Source organism: Bos grunniens, chromosome 14 (assembly GCF_055505025.1).
Source record: "Bos grunniens cultivar Pamir isolate PY7600 chromosome 14, Bosgru_T2T1.0, whole genome shotgun sequence".
NCBI lineage: Eukaryota > Metazoa > Chordata > Mammalia > Artiodactyla > Bovidae > Bos > Bos grunniens.
Window position 1 is genome coordinate 17,383,942 of NC_141178.1, and position 12,571 is coordinate 17,396,512.

At 37.7% G+C, this 12,571-nt stretch overlaps 1 protein-coding gene across 29 annotated transcripts in view; it reads left to right on the forward strand.

Moving 5' to 3' along the window:
* VPS13B (vacuolar protein sorting 13 homolog B) overlaps positions 1–12,571 on the forward strand; it is an 805,974-nt gene that overhangs the window by 312,642 nt on the left and 480,761 nt on the right. The window lies entirely within an intron of this gene.

A 12,571-nucleotide genomic window follows, 5' to 3' on the forward strand; every position in this document is an offset into this window, starting at 1 on the left:
AATATATTCAAATATGATTAAGACATACTTTGGAGTTTGGGGCCTATATGTAAGAGATACAGAAATATTTGAAATGAAAAAACTGTCATAATACTACCAATAGAGAAGATTTTATGGATGTATATGAGTTAATGATAATACATGTTATATGTTAATTTATAATCTATATTTTGATTATGTTTTCCTGTAAAAGCAAATCTGGTTTTGTTTATTTAATTGATTGATTTAATTCTATTGAATATAGTTGATTTACAGTGTTAATTAGACTAGCAATCTCTTCAAGAAAATTAGAGACCAAGGGAACATTTCATGCAAAGATGGGGTCAGTAAAGGACAGAAATGGTATGGACCTAACAGAAACAGAATATATTAAGTAGAGATGGCAAGAATACACAAAGAACTGTATAAAAAAGATCTTCACGACCCAGATAATCACAATAGTGTGATCACTCACCTAGAGCCAGACATCCTGGAATGCGAAGTCAAGTGGGCCTTAGGAAGTGTCAGTATGAACAAAGCTAGTGGAGGTGATGGAATTCCAGTTGAACTCTTTCAAGTCCTCAAGGATGATGCTGTGAAAGTGCTGCACTCAATATGCCAGCAAATTTGGAAAACTCAGCAGTGGCCACAGGACTGGAAAAGGTCAGTTTTCATTCCAGTCCCTAAGAAAGGCGACGCCAAAGAATGCTCAAACTACCACACAGTTGTACTCATCTCACACACTAGAAAAGTAATGCCCCAGATTCTCCAAGCAGGCTTCAGCAATATGTGAATCGTGAACTTCCTGATGTTCAAGCTGGTTTTAGAAAAGGCAGAGAAAACAGAGATCAAATGCCAACATCTGCTGGATCATGGAAAAAGCAAGAGAGTTCCAGAAAAATATCTATTTCTGCTTTATTGACTATGCCAAAGCCTTTGACTGGGTGGATCACAACAAACTGTGGAAAATTCTTCAAGAGATGGGAATACCAGACCACCTGAACTGCCTCCTGAGAAATCTGTATGCAGGTCAGGAAGCAACAGTTAGAACTGGAAATGGAACAACAGACTGGTCCCAAATAGGAAAAGGAGTACGTCAAGGCTGTATATTGTCACCCTGCTTATTTAACTTCTGTGCAGAGTACATCCTGAGAAACTCTGGGCTCGATGAAGCACCAACTGGAATCAAGATTGCTGGGAGAAATATTAATACCCTCAGATGTGCAGCTGACACCACTGTTGGGGCAGAAAGCAAAGAGTAACTAAAGAGCCTCATGATGAAAGTGAAAGAGGAGAGTGGAAAAAGTTGGCTTAAATCTCAACATTCAGAAAACTAAGATTATGGCATCGGGTCCCATCTCTTCACGGCAAATAGATGGGAAAACAGTGGACATAGTGTCAGACTTTATTTTTCTGGGGTCCAAAATCACTGCAGATGGTGATTGCAGCCATGAAATTAAAAGATGCTTACGCCTTGGAAGGAAAGTTATGACCAACCTAGACAGCATCTTAAAAAGAAGAGACATTACTTTGTCAACAAAGGTCCGTCTAGTCAAGGGTGTGATTTTTCCTGTAGTCATGTGTGGGTGTGAGAGTTGTACTATAAAGAAACTTTAGCGCCGAAGAATTGATGCTTTTGAAATGTGATGTTTGAGAAGACTCTTGAGAGTCCCTTGGACTGCAAGGAGATCCAACCAGTGCATCCTAAAGGAGATCAGTCCTGAATGTTCATTGGAAGGACTGATTTTGAAGCTGAGACTCCAGTACTTTGGCCATCTGATGCGAAGATTTGACTCATTTGAAAAGACCCTGATGTTGGCAAATATTGAAGGTGGGAGGAGAAGGGGACAACAGAGGATGAGATGGTTGGATGGCATCACCAACTCAATGGACATGAGTTTGAGTATACTCCAGGAGTTGGTGATGGCCAGGGAGGCCTGGCATGCTGCAGTCCATGGAGTCGCAAAGAGTTTGTCATGACCGAGTGACTGAATTGAACAGTGTTAATTACTACTCTACAGCAAAGTGATTCTGTTATACATATATATATACATTTTTAATACAATCTTTTCTATTATAGTTTATCATAGGGTATTGAATATAATTCTCTTTGCCATACAATGCAAACTTTTGTATCTATTCTGTGTTTGAAAGATTACCTCTGATAACATCAACCTCTTAAACCATTAGTTTCCCAGCCCCCTCCCCCAAGGAACCTCCAGTTTCTTCTCAATATCCGTCATTCTTTTTCTGTTCCATAGATAGTTCAATTGTGTCCTTTTTTACTTTATCTTTTTATAATTTGTTTATTTATTTTTGGTTGTACTGGGTCTTTGTTGCTTCCTGCAGGTTTTCTCTAATTGCAGAGAGTAGGGGCTACTCTTCGTTGCGGTGCATGGATTTCTCATTGTTGCAGTGGCGCAGAGAAGTGTTGAAGTGGTTTCTCTTGTTGAAAAGCACGGACTCTAGGCCCACGCGCTCTAGGTGCACAGGCTTCAGCAGTTCCAGCTAGGAGGGTCAGTTCTTCTGACTTGTAGGCCCTAGAGCGTGCGGCTGCTGCTGCTAAGTCGCTTCAGTCGTGTCCAACTCTGTGCGATCCCATAGATGGCAGCCTACCAGGCTCCCCTGTCCCTGGGATTCTCCAGGCAAGAGCACTGGAGTGGGTAGCCTTGGTAATTCAGGTTCAGTGGCTCTAGAGGGCAGGCTCAGTAGTTGTGGCACATGAACCAAGTATTCTGTGGCTTGTGGAATCTTCCTGGACCAGGGATTGAACCCATGTTGTATGCATTGTCAGGGAAACTCCTGGCCGCTGTACCAGCAAGAAAGTCCTGTGTCATATTTTAGATTCCACATATGTGATGTTATATGGTATTCATCTTTCTGACTTACTTCACTTATTAATAGTATGATAATCTGTACTTGCATCCACATTGCTGTGTATGGCATTATTTTGTTTTTTGTGATTGAGTGTTATTCCTGTGTGTGTGTGTGTGTGTGTGTGTTTACCCCAAGTTGTTTAGCCAGTCATCTGTCGATGAATGTTTAGGTTGCTTCCATGTCTTGGCTGTCATAAACATAGAGACGTGTGTATCTTTTTGAATTATAGTTTTGTTTTGATACATGCCCAGGAGTGGGACTGGGGAATCATATGGTCATTCTGTAAAATCCAGTTTAAAATGAAGAATTGCTTTAAAAAATTTTTTTTTAGTTCTAGAATCCTGTGTTTGTTTATATTGATTTGGTGCAGGATTTGGGATGGGTTTCTGAATAACGAAAATCCTGAATAAAGAATAATGATGCACTGAAGATAAATAAAAGAGAGACTTTTATGAGACCTGTTAATTTTTAAAATGGTATTTACTTGGTATCAATGAAGTTTATGCTCTTTTTCTTATATCAACCGAAGTTTTCATTGAAATTCAGAACTTTGATCAGGAAAAATGCAGGTATAGTTTCATAGTTCTAGACTATAATATATTATTTTTATAACATGAAATGATATGTTTGTTCTACCTTGGTTTATATATAGCTTGATTAATATACTTGCAGATCTGTTTTTTTAATAATAGATCACTTGTATATTCACCTACAGACACCTCGACAATCACTATTTTATGCTTAAATATTACATATAAACATATGCTTATATATATATATTTGTGTATAATGCCTGGAAAATCTATGCTTACGGAGGAATCTTAGTTTCTATTTTCTTCTCCTAGCACTGATTTTTTTTTTGAATTTTATTCATAATTTTATTATAAAATTCTTATTGAATGACATTAGAACACAAATTTTTCTAAAATGGAAATACTTAACTGATTTTTCACACTCTTAAGTAATACATTATCATTTTTATTTTATTTTTTTAAATTTTTTATTTTTTTTAATTTAATTTAATTTTATTTTATTTTTTAAATTTTATTTTATTTTTAAACTTTACAATATTGTATTAGTTTTGCCAAATATTGAAATGAATCCACCACAGGTATACCTGTGTTCCCCATCCTGAACCCTCCTCCCTCCCCCCTCCCCATACCATCCCTCTGGGTCGTCCCAGTGCACCAGCCCCAAGCATCCAGTATCGTGCATTGAACCTGGACTGGCGACTCGTTTCATACATGATATTATACATGTTTCAATGCCATTCTCCCAAATCTCCCCACCCTCTCCCTCTCCCACAGAGTCCATAAGACTGATATATACATCAGTGTCTCTTTTGCTGTCTCGTACACAGGGTTATTGTTAGCATCTTTCTAAATTCCATATATATGCGTTAGTATACTGTATTGGTGTTTTTCTTTCTGGCTTACTTCACTCTGTATAATAGGTTCCAGTTTCATCCATCTCATTAGAACTGATTCAAATGTATTCTTTTTAATGGCTGAGTAATACTCCATTGTGTATATGTACCACAGCTTTCTTATCCATTCGTCTGCTGATGGGCATCTAGGTTGCTTCCATGTCCTGGCTATTACAAACAGTGCTGCGATGAACATTGGGGTACACGTGTCTCTTTCCCTTCTGGTTTCCTCAGTGTGTATGCCCTTAATTTTTATTGGAGTATAGTTGCTTTACAATGTTGTGTTAGTTTCAGATGTAGAGCAAGTGAATCAGTTATACATATATCTACCCTTTCTTAGAATGTTTTTCCATAAAAGTCATTACAGAGTTTTTAATTGAGTTCTTTATATATTAGGTCTCATTAATTGTCTGCTTTATAGATATAGAGTACATATGTTGATCTTCATTTCCCATTCATCTCACTCCTCTTACCCCCTTGGTTATCTGTACAGGTTTCTTTCTACGTTTGTGTCTTATTCTGCTTTGCAAATAAATTCATCTCTATCATTTTTCTGGATTCCACATTTACATGATTCTATTCAATATTTGTTTTTGTCTTTCTGACTTCACTCTGTTAAACAGTCTCTAGGAGCATCCACATCTCTGCAAATATCATTATTTCATTCTTTTTTTTTAATTTAATTTTATTTTTAAACTTTACAATGTTGTATTAGTTTTGCCAAATATGTTTGAGTAATTCTTCATTGTATCTACGTTCCCAGGCTTCCTATGTGGCACTAGTGGTAAAGAATCCTCCTACCAATGCAGGAGATGTAAGAGATGTGGGTTCGATTCCTGGGTCGGGACGATCCCCTAGAGAAGGGCATGGCAACCCACTCCAGTGTTCTTGCCTGGAGAATCCCATGGATAGAGGAGCCTGGCAGGCTGTATCCCATAGGATTGCATAGAGTTGGACATTACTGCTTAAAACAGATGTAAGGATAGTTTGTTTATTTGTGATTTTTCTTGTTTCTTGAGGTAGAATTTTATTGCTATAAACTTCCCTCTTATAACTACTTTTGGGTTATCCCATAGGTTTTGGGTCATTGTGCTTTCATTGTCATTTGTTTCTTGTTTTTTTGTTGTTGTTAATTTCTTTGATTTCTTCAGTGATCCGTTGGTTATTTAGTAGCATATTCAGCCTCCATGTCTTTTTGTTTTTTACACTTTTTTTCTTGTAACTGATTTTTAATCTCATAGCTTTGTGATCAGAAAAGATGTTTGATACAATTTCAGTTTTATTAAATTTACCTAGGCTTGATTTTTGACCCAGTATGTGATCTCTCCTGAAAAAAGTTCCTTGTATACTTTAGAGGAAGTGTGTTCTGTTGCTTTCAGATAGAATGTCCTGTAAATGTCAATTAAATCTCTCTGGTCAAATGTGTTATTTAAGGGTTGGGTTTCATTATAAATTTTCTGTCTGGATGATCTGTCCATTGGTGTTAGTAGGGAGGTAGTCCTGCACTTTTATTGTGTTACTGTTGATTTCTCCTTTGTGGCTTTTAGCATGTGCCTTATGTATTGAGGAGGGGAAGGCAATGGCACCCCACTCCAGTACTCTTGCCTGGAAAATCCCATGGGTGCAGGAGCCTGGTAGGCTGCAGTCCATGGGGTCACGAAGAGTTGGACATGACTGAGCGACTTCACTTTCACTTTTCACTTTCATGCACTGGAGAAGGAAATGGCAACCCACTCCAGTGTTCTTGCCTGGAGAATCCCAGGGACGGCGGAGCCTGGTGGGCTGCCGTCTATGGGGTTGCACAGAGTTGGACATGACTGAAGTGACTTAGCAGTAGCAGTATGTATTGAGGTGCTCTTATGTTAGGTACATAAATATTTACAGTTGTTATCTTCTTACTGGGTTGATCCCTTGATCATTATGTCGTGTTCTTCCTTGTCTCTTATCATAGCCTTTAAAGTCTATTTTGTCTGATATGAGTATTGCTACTCCAGTTTTCTATGAATTTCCATTGGCATGGAGTATCTTTTTCCATCCTCGCATTTTCATCCTGCCTGTGTTCTGAGGTCTAAAGTAGATCTCTTGTAGACAGCATATATACAGGTCTTGTTTTTGTATCCATTTAGTCAATCATTGTCTTTTGGTTGGTGCATTTAATCCATTTACATTTAAGGTTATTATTGGTATGTATGCAGCCATGAAATTAAAAGACACTTACTCCTTTGAAGAAAAGTTATGACCAACCTAGATAGCATATTCAAAAGCAGAGACATTACTTTGTCAACAAAGGTCCGTCTAGTCAAGGCTATGGTTTTTCCTGTGGTCATGTATGGATGTGAGAGTTGGACTGTGAAGAAGGCTGAACGCCGAAGAATTGATGCTTTTGAACTGTGGTGTTGGAGAAGACTGTTGAGAGTCCCTTGGACTGCAAGGAGATCCAACCAGTCCATTCTGAAGGAGATCAGCCCTGGGATTTCTTTGGAAAGAATGATGCTAAAGCTGAAACTCCAGTACTTTGGCCACCTCATGCGAAGAGTTGACTCATTGGAAAAGACTCTGATGCTGGGAGGGATTGGGGGCAAGAGGAGAAGGGGACGACAGAGGATGAGATGGCTGGATGGCATCACTGACTCGATGGACATGAGTCTGAGTGAACTCCGGGAGTTGGTGATGGACAGGGAGGCCTGGCGTGCTGGGATTCATGGGGTCGCAAAGAGTTGGACATGACTGAGCGACTGAACTGAACTGATGTTCCTGTTTTCTTAGTTCTTTTGGGTTTGTTTTTGTAGGTCTTTTTCTTCTCATGTGTTTCCCACTTAGAGAAATTGCTTTAACATTTGTTGTAAAGTTGGTTTGGTGGTGATGAAGTCCCTCAGCTTTTGCTTGTCTGTAAAGCTTTTGATTTCTCCATTGAATCTGAATGAGATCCTCACTGGGTAGAGTAAGAATGGTTGTAGGTTCTTCCCATTTATCACTTAAAAAAAAATCCTGCCACTCTGTTCTGGCCTACAGAGTTTCTTTTGAAAAATCAGCTGATAACCTTACAGAGATTTCCTTGTATGTTTTTTGTTGCTTTTCCATTGCTGCTTTTAATATTTTTTCTTTGTGTTTAATTTTTTTTTAGTTTGATTAATATATGTTTTGGTGTCTTTCTCCTTGGGTTTATCTTATATGGGACTCTCTGTGTTTCTTGGACTTAGATAACTATTTCTTTTCCCATTTTAGGCAAGGTTGTGATTATAATCTCTTCAAATATTTTCTCAGACCTTTTCTCTTGTTCACCTTCTTCTTCTGGTTCCCCTGTAATTTGAATATTGGTAGATTTAATTTCTCCCAGAAATCCCTGAGAGTGTCCTTATTTCTTTTCATTCCTTTTTTCTTTATTCTACTCCATAGAAGTTATTTGTGCCATTCTGTCTTCCATGCCATTTATCTGTTCTTCTGCCTCAGTTATTCTGCTATTGATTCCCTTTTTGTACTTTTCATTTGTGATTGTGTTAGTCATCACTGTTCATTTGTTTTTTAGTTCTTTTTTGTCGTTATTAAACATTTCTTACATCTTCTTGATCATGCATACATTCTATTTCCAAAATCTTGGATCATCTTTACTGTCATTACTCTGAATTTTTTTTCAGGTAGATTGCCTGTGTACATGTGTGCTAAGTCGCTTCAGTCGTGTCCAGCTCTTTCACCATGGAGTATAGGCTGCCAGGTTTCTCTGTCCTTGGACTTTTCCAAGCAATAATACTGAAATGGGTTGCCCTTCCCTTCTGCAGTGAATCTTTCCAACCCAGGGATCAAACCCATGTCTTTTATGTCTCCTGCATTGGCAGGTGGGTTCTTTACCACTAGTACCACCTAGGAAACCTGCATAGATTGCCTGCTTCCTCTATTTCTTTTGTCTTGTGTGTTTTTACCTAGCTCCTTCTACAGAGACATATTTCTCTGTTGCCTCATTTTGTCTAGTTTAGTGTGTTCGTTGTCCCTTTTCCACAGACTGCAAGGTCATAGTTCATTGCGCTTCTGCTGTCTGCTCCCTGGTGGGTGAGGTTTGTCCTGGGGCTTGTGTTGACTTCGTGGTAGGTAGGGACTGGCGCCTGCTCTCAAAGATTGGCCAGAGGGTCCTCTCCTCTTCCAAATATTCTCTATAAAGGCAGCATTCATGTTACCAGATGCAATCCTGAGAAATCCCTGTTGGGAGGTATCTTCATTTCTTCTAGCACAGATTGCCTTGCTTGGTTCTCCCTGAAATATTTAGAGTGGCTGGAAGAGTTCTCTGAGTTTTCTTTCTTTGCCCTGACTTCCTCAGGCTCCATGCACCTGAAACTTTGTGGGATCTTTCTTGTCTCTCAAGTTCCATCCCCTGTTTTTCTTATTAGCATTTGATGAAGGCTTATTGAAAAAGGGTGGCATTTGGGTAGATTACTCTTGTTTCTACTGTTTTCATAGATCCTAAAGTGTCAGTCTGTCTCAAACTAGCTCTTTATATATTTGTTAAAAGTTCAGTTGTTTCCTTCTTTTCTTCTCCTCCTCTTATTGCTTTCTCAGGTATAAAAGCCATATTCATTCCTTTTGCCCTATGAGGGGCACCTTTCACTTTTATGATTTCTGTTCATAAAAATCTGTCTAGTGAATGTTGAAAAGCTTTGATAGGTTACCTGGCTTCCTCTTATTGTTACAATGAGATAGAATTCTCTTGTGATTTTTGTATCCTATGAGAAAGGGAAATATTTATTAAGTAACATGAGGTACCATACACACATCTAAAAATCTTACGATTCATTTACACTAAATTTGACTGCTATCTTGGATAAGGTTGCCAGTAGTTGGCAGCTCATCCCTGCCTTGTTGTTTTTTAGTGTCTGATTCTCTCTTGCCTTTATTCCCTACCCTTGTTTTTGAAGTAGTTATTCTTCCCTTATTGTTTACTTAATTATGTAGTCAAAAGTTTTGAAATTACTGTTACAAATCAGGGTAACAATTTCTTAAGAGCCATATTAATCTGAAGTGTTCTTTATTATTGTAGTTGTTCAGTTTCTAAGTCCTGTCTGAGTTTGCAACCCCGTGAACTGCAGTATGCCAGACTCCCCTGTCCTTCACTCTCTCCCAGAGTTTCCTCAAATTCATGTCCATTGAGTCAGTGATGAGTTTCATGGGAAAAAAATAGTAAGTTTTAGCTACTTAAACTTAGATGAAGATTAATATGTCTGTGTTTTTGTGTCATTCATTGGTTCATGATAAATGTAAAGTACTTTTTCCTATTAATAACTTGATATTTTGCAAGACAGTCTCATTGGTTGGCAAGGTTTCTGTTACTGATAAGCATGTATGTTTAATTTCATGCTCTGCAACTTTGGTCTCTAACCCTTATTTCAGTTCTCATTTTTAGCTTAGGATGTAACTGAAAATGACAGTGGTGCCTTGGTTTAACTAATTGGTGAAGCCTGAATGGAATGTGTATAAGTGAGCCATTTGGGTCATGAACAGAGGAGTAAAGCACACTTTTCTCATTAGTTGTCTCCCAGGCTAAAATTAAACAGAATAATATATTGCCAAGTTTTAGTGATGTATGGGGCATCTGTTCTGAGTCAACTCAGTATCAGACTAATTGTCTGCACACTTATATGTAAAACTTGTGTTTTATTTTTAAAGGTCTTGTCTCATAAATTGAATATAATATAAAAATATCCCTTTAAATGTAAAAGAATGTTATCTCTAATTTATAGTTTCAACTAAATTGTTAAATTAATAAGTTGTTCTCTTTTATTACGTGTTTCGCACTCATGAAGTTGAAGCCTGGCTCTTTGTCATTTAGTCATTTTTGGTATAATGCAGTTGTGTAACATGAATATTTGTGGGTGAAGTATTTAATTTTTTCATTATAATATAGTAAGACTTTCAAAATTAATTGTCCACGTGAAAAAATGTATCTATTTTCATTTGTTTTCCTTTCCCTTTCTCTATCATTCCCTTTTTAAAGATGTGCTAATAACTTACTGGGAAAATTTTTAAACATTTACTCAACCTGTTCAGTTTTTAGGGCATATGAAAAGACTATTAAAATAACTTGCCTAATAAGGAGAATTCTATAATTCCGTAATTTAGTTTTTTTCTCAAGTTTGTATACTTTTAAATTTATAACTGCTTTGTTTATATAGATTTTTCTCTGTATTTTTATCATAATTTTGAAAAAGTTTGTACATGGCTTGTACTTGAGATGTATAGTATTTTGTTGTTGTTGGGTTGCTCAGTCATGTCTGATTCTTTGCGACCCCCATGGACTGTGTGTGGCACACTAGACTTCCCTCTCCTTCACTATCTCCTGGAGTTTGCTCTAACTCACATCCATTGAGTTGATGACGCCATCCAGCCATCTAATCCTCTGTTGTCCCCTTCTCCTCCTGCCCTCAGTCTTTCCCAGCATCAGGGTCTTTTGCAATTAGTCTGCTCTTCACATTAGGTGGTGAAAGTATGCTATTAGAGCAAAACTGTCCTGAGTTCTTTTCTGGTTAGTGGCTCGAGGTGACCTCTACAAATGATATGCTATTCTGCTTAACCCAGAAAACTACCCTAAATCTTGCAAATCAAGAGGTTCACATCTTCATGTTCACTTTAAGAACACTCGTGAAACTGCCCAGGCCATTAAACGTATGCATATCTGAGAAGCCACCAAGCATCTGAAGGATATTGCTTTAAAGCAGCCATGTGTGCCATTCCTTCTGGTGCCTGTTCTCATTCCTTGGTTCCTCTCTCTGGATTTAATTAGGTAGATGAGTGTTCTTCTTACTCCATTCTCTTATCTCTTAACACCATTTTGATTGGTTTATTTTTCTATTTCAGATACATTCTAAATTATCTTACTGTATTTCTTCTATTTTATTAATTTTGTCTTCACCTATAGCTTATCTGCTACTTGACTTGTCCAATGAGTTTTCCTTAGAGTTGGTAGGTGTGCACAGGCCAAACAGTGGGTCTGGACACAGGGTTGGTGACCCAAAAAGAGTACTACATTTTTACTGCCTTTGCTTAAAAATTCAGAGAGTAATGCTGATCGTAAAGGCTTAGATGTAGATTCTCTGGTCATTGAGCACATCCAGGTGAACAGAGCCTCAAAGATACAGGCGCAGGACTTACAGAGCTCATGGTCAGATCAACCCATACATGAGCTATCCCTTCCACATTGAGGTGATCCTTACTGAGAAAGATCAGATTGTTTCTAAACCAGAAGAGAAGGTTTCATAGAAGACAAAGATATCCCAGAAAAAACTGAAGAAATGAAAACTTATGGCCCAGAAATAAATGCTGCAAAAAATAAATGCAAATAAAAGCAAAAAATAAAAAATTTGACTTTTACATCTAAAAATCAATTTATTCTTTTTCTTCTTTATCATCTTTTATTTGTAACACTTGGTATACATGAAGTTGTTTTGAAGTAAAATATAATAAATATCATTGAATATGTGCTGAGAAGTTGAGTCAGTTTATTTGCTTTTTTACACCTCAGGAGATGTTTCTATTTAGGATTCTTTTCTGATCTTCTTTTTTCTTTAGTGTTTTGTTTCTTCTTTGTTTGTTTAATGTAGGTTTATTTTTGATTATCCAGTCTGGGTTCATTGGACTTCTTAGGTGTGAGGCAGTTATGTATGTACATATATCTTGGCAGTTATGTAAGATTCTCAGTAATTAATTTTTATCAGTATTGGCTCTTCTCATTTTTTGGTTACTCTGGAATTTAATTAGATATATGCTTGTTCTTCTTACTCACTTATCTCTTAATATCATTTTGTTTTCTTTTGTTTTTCTATTTCTGATACATTATAAATTATTGTATTTCTTCTATTTTACCCATTTTCTCTTCACATATCTAATCTGTTATTTAACCTGTTCAATGAGTTTTAGGGGGCTTTTCTAGTAGATCAGCTAGGAGACCTTGGTTCAATTCCTGGATTGGAGAGATCTCCTAGAGAAGGGATAGGCTACCCACTCCAGTATTCTTGGGCTGCCTGCGGTACAGGAGACCTGAGTTCGATCCCTGGGTTGGAAAGATCCCCTGGAGAAGGGAACAGCTACCCACTCCAGTATTCTGGCCTGGAGAATTCCATGAAGTTTTGGGGGGCTTCCCTGGTGGCTCAGTGGTAAAGAATCCGCCTGCCAATGCAGGACATGAAGATTCATTCCTCGTGTGGGAAGAATCCCCTGGAGAAAAAATGGCAACACATTCCAGTATTCCAGACTTCCATGGACTGAGGAGCCTGGGGGCTGCAATTCATGAGTTTGCAAAGAGTTGGA